Source organism: Tasmannia lanceolata, unplaced genomic scaffold (assembly GCF_043159265.1).
Source record: "Tasmannia lanceolata isolate RefF3 unplaced genomic scaffold, GAP_Taslan_0.1 ptg000041l, whole genome shotgun sequence".
Taxonomy (NCBI): Eukaryota; Viridiplantae; Streptophyta; class Magnoliopsida; order Canellales; family Winteraceae; genus Tasmannia; species Tasmannia lanceolata.
The window spans coordinates 12,501-17,500 of record NW_027518718.1 but is presented as its reverse complement, the minus strand read 5'-3'; positions in this window follow the sequence as shown (position 1 = coordinate 17,500).

Here is a 5,000-nt window from a genome sequence, read left to right as displayed (position 1 = left end):
GGTTGGGCTCCCTTGGCCTTTTGGGCGCCTTGGACGATGTCTTGCGAAGACCATGGGCACAAGGCCATGGCATATGGTGAGGAAAGGACCACGGTTGCCAAGGTTAGGCACCGGAATGCTTGGCCTTGGCTTGCCAAAGCAGGGCATTGCTGGGTTGGGCTCCCTTGGCCTTCCGGGCGCCTTGGACACTGTCTTGGGAAGACCATGGGCACAAGGCCATGGCATATGGTGGGGAATGGACCACGGTTGCCAAGGCTAGGCATATAGAGAGGAATCGCATTTTTGCCCGGATAGGCACCGGAATGCTTGGCCTTGGCTTGCCATAGCAGGGCATTGCTGGGTTGGGCTCCCTTGGCCTTCCGGGGGCCTTGGACGCTGTCTTGGGAAGACCATGGGCACAAGGCCATGGCATATAGTGAGGAATGGACCACGGTTGGCAAGGCTAGGCATATAGAGAGGAATGGACCACGGTTGCCAAGGTTGCGCAAGTTTTGGGCATTTTTTGCCCGGATATGCCCAAGTATGCCCCGATAGGCCCGTTACGCCCCGGTATGAACGCGTATGCCCGGATAGACTCGGTATGCCTTGGGATACATGCGTATGCCCCGATAGGCTTGGTACGCCCCGATATGCGCACGTGTGCCCCAGTAGGGCTCGGTATGCCCCGGTATGTACGCGTGTGCCCCGATAGGCCCGGTATGCCCCGATATGCACACGTGTGCCCCAATAGGGGTCGGTATGCCCCGGTAGGTACGCGTGTGCCCCGTAATGCACGTTTCGCAGATCTCCCCGCATGTCCCGCCCCTATATGTAATACTTACTTACTTACTTACTTTCTTTCTTGCTTGCTTGCTTGCTTGCAATGGTTGGGAGTGCCCGGCATGCCCCGCTGCAGAGACCAAGGGCGCAATGACTTGGCACCGCGGATGCCGGGACTCCGGCACTTCCCGTGGCACTGATGGTTGGTTCCAAAGACAAAAGGCCGTGCAAGGCCACCGCACCGCGGATGATTTTGCTCGTGCTGGCGCCGTTGTGTGGCCAAAGAACATGCGCGAATGCTCGTGTCGGAAGGGTTGGTGTCCTGGCCCCGCGGGTGTCACGAATGCTCGGTTGCGAAGACCATGGGACCAGAGCCATGGCACGTCGGATGATGGCTCCAGCTGGCGCCCCGGCACTTTCTGTGGCATTGATGCTCGGTTTCAAAGACAAACGTGCGCAGGGCCAGGGGACCGCGGATGACTGCTCGTGCTGGCCCCGTTGGGCAGCATTGATGGTCGGTTGCAAAGAAAATGCGCGATTGCTCGTGTCGGGGCCCGGCAAGCCAAGGCCAAGCGAGCCATGGCACGTCGGATGATGGCTCCAGCTGGCGCCCCGGCACTTTCTGTGGCATTGATGCTCGGTTTCAAAGACAAACGTGCGCAGGGCCAGGGGACCGCGGATGACTGCTCGTGCTGGCCCCGTTGGGCGGCATTGATGGTCGGTTGCAAAGAAAATGCGCGATTGCTCGTGTCGGGGCCTGGCAAGCCAAGGCCAAGCGAGCCATGGCAACGCGGATGATGGCTCGCTAGTGCTGGCGCCGTGCACAGTGGCCTCGCACACTCGCCCTGCACGCTTCCCTTGCACGCAGCCTTGCACACTAGCCTCGCATGCGAGCCTTGCACCCTAGCCATGCAAACTAGCCTTGCACGGTAGCCATGCACACAAGCCGTGCACATTAGCCATGCGCACAAGCCCCGCACACTAGCCTTGCGCACAACCCTTGCACACAAGCCTTGCACTCAAGCAATGCACACAAGCCCTGGACACTAGCCTTGCACACGGGCCTGGCACACAAGCCTTGGGCACTAGCCTTGCGCACTAGCGTTCCACATGAGCCTTGCACACTAGCCTTGGACACTAGCCTTGCACACAGGCCTTGCACACTAGGCATGCTTGGGCGAGCTGATCCCGCATCAAGTCGACGGGTCTAGGCATTCTTGGGCGCAGATCCCGCATCGTCTCGTCGCGTCTGGGCGCAAACACGTCGCGTCTCGTTGCGTCTTCAGAAGTCGTCGCTAACAGCACCTTTGGTTGCCACTGGTGGTTAGGCTGGTTGGTTGCGCAAACCCTATAGGAGGGTGGCATGCTGGTGGGCGTTTTTGCCCGGATAGGCACTAGAATGTGCAGATTTTGGGCGTTTTTGCCTGGATAGGCTAAGGAATGGGCATGCTTTGGGCGTTTTTGCCCGGATAGGCACCGGAATGCTTGGCCTTGGCTTGTCCTAGCAAGGCATTGCTGGGTTGGGCTCCCTTGGCCTTTTGGGCGCCTTGGACGATGTCTTGCGAAGACCATGGGCACAAGGCCATGGCATATGGTGAGGAAAGGACCACGGTTGCCAAGGTTAGGCACCGGAATGCTTGGCCTTGGCTTGCCAAAGCAGGGCATTGCTGGGTTGGGCTCCCTTGGCCTTCCGGGCGCCTTGGACACTGTCTTGGGAAGACCATGGGCACAAGGCCATGGCATATGGTGGGGAATGGACCACGGTTGCCAAGGCTAGGCATATAGAGAGGAATGGCATTTTTGCCCGGATAGGCACCGGAATGCTTGGCCTTGGCTTGCCATAGCAGGGCATTGCTGGGTTGGGCTCCCTTGGCCTTCCGGGGGCCTTGGACGCTGTCTTGGGAAGACCATGGGCACAAGGCCATGGCATATAGTGAGGAATGGACCACGGTTGGCAAGGCTAGGCATATAGAGAGGAATGGACCACGGTTGCCAAGGTTGCGCAAGTTTTGGGCATTTTTTGCCCGGATATGCCCAAGTATGCCCCGATAGGCCCGTTACGCCCCGGTATGAACGCGTATGCCCGGATAGACTCGGTATGCCTTGGGATACATGCGTATGCCCCGATAGGCTTGGTACGCCCCGATATGCGCACGTGTGCCCCAGTAGGGCTCGGTATGCCCCGGTATGTACGCGTGTGCCCCGATAGGCCCGGTATGCCCCGATATGCACACGTGTGCCCCAATAGGGGTCGGTATGCCCCGGTAGGTACGCGTGTGCCCCGTAATGCACGTTTCGCAGATCTCCCCGCATGTCCCGCCCCTATATGTAATACTTACTTACTTACTTACTTTCTTTCTTGCTTGCTTGCTTGCTTGCAATGGTTGGGAGTGCCCGGCATGCCCCGCTGCAGAGACCAAGGGCGCAATGACTTGGCACCGCGGATGCCGGGACTCCGGCACTTCCCGTGGCACTGATGGTTGGTTCCAAAGACAAAAGGCCGTGCAAGGCCACCGCACCGCGGATGATTTTGCTCGTGCTGGCGCCGTTGTGTGGCCAAAGAACATGCGCGAATGCTCGTGTCGGAAGGGTTGGTGTCCTGGCCCCGCGGGTGTCACGAATGCTCGGTTGCGAAGACCATGGGACCAGAGCCATGGCACGTCGGATGATGGCTCCAGCTGGCGCCCCGGCACTTTCTGTGGCATTGATGCTCGGTTTCAAAGACAAACGTGCGCAGGGCCAGGGGACCGCGGATGACTGCTCGTGCTGGCCCCGTTGGGCGGCATTGATGGTCGGTTGCAAAGAAAATGCGCGATTGCTCGTGTCGGGGCCTGGCAAGCCAAGGCCAAGCGAGCCATGGCAACGCGGATGATGGCTCCAGCTGGCGCCCCGGCACTTTCTGTGGCATTGATGCTCGGTTTCGAAGACAAACGTGCGCAGGGCCAGGGGACCGCGGAGGACTGCTCGTGCTGGCCCCGTTGGGCGGCATTGATGGTGTGTTGCAGAGAGCATGTGCGATTGCAAGTGTCGGCCGGGTTTGGGTTCCCTTGGGCTTTCGGGTGCCTTGGACGCTGTCTTGCGAAGACCATGGGCACAAGGCCCCGTCCTGGCCCCTTGTTCGATTCGCTCTCGTCTTGCGCTTGCTTCCAAGGTCCTCCATGACCTTCCCCATGGCCTTGCTAGATCCCCCCCATGACGCATGACCTCTGTCCGTTGATTGGTTTTGAGTGCACACCATGCCCGGCTTGGCACCGTGTTGTCGCGTGAGTGGCATTTGGATCGTGCATGCTGGTGGGCTACCTGCCAATGCGCACAAGCCTTGCACACTAGCCTTGCGCACGAGCCTTGCACAAAAGCCTTGGACACAAGCCTTGCGCACAAGCCATGCGCACAAGCCTTGGACGCTAGCCTTGCACACAAGCCATGCATACAAGCCTTGCTCACAAGCCTTGGGCACTGGCCCATCGCAGTAGCCTTGCACACAAGCCTTGCGCACTAGCTTTGGGCACGAGCCTTGCGCACTTGCCTTGGGCACTAGCCTTGCACACAACCCTTGGGAACTAGCCTTGCGCACCAGCCTTGCCCACAAGCCTTGCACACCAGCCTTGCACACTAGCCTTGCATACAAGCCTTGCACACTAGCCTTGCACACAGGCCATGCTCACTAGCCTTGGGCACTAGCCTTGCACACAGACCTTGGGCACTAGCCTTGCGCACTAGCCTTGCCCACGAGCCTTGCACACTAGCCTTGCACGCAGGCCTTGCACGCTAGGCATGCTTGGGCCAGCAGCTCCCGCATCAAGTCGGCGGGTGTAGGCACGGTTGGGCGCAGATCCCGCATCGCCTCGTCGCGTCTGGGCGCAAACCCGTCGCGTCTCGTTGCGTCTTCAGAAGTCGTCGCTAACAGCACCTTTGGTTGCCACTGGTGGTTAGGCGGGTTGGTTGCGCAAACCCTATAGGAGGGTGGCATGCTGCGGGGCGCTGGAATGCGCAGGCTTAGGGCGTTTTTGCCCGGATAGGCACTGGAATGTGCTGGTTTTGGGCGTTTTTGCCTGGATAGGCTAAGGAATGGGCATGCTTTGGGCGTTTTCCCCGGATAGGCACTGGAATGGGCTGGTTTTGGGCGTTTTTGCCTGGATAGGCTAACGAATGGGGCATGCTTTGGGCGTTTTTGCCCGGGTAGGCACTGGAATGCCTGGCCTTGGCTGGGCATTGCTGGGTTGGGCTCCCTTGGCCTTTCA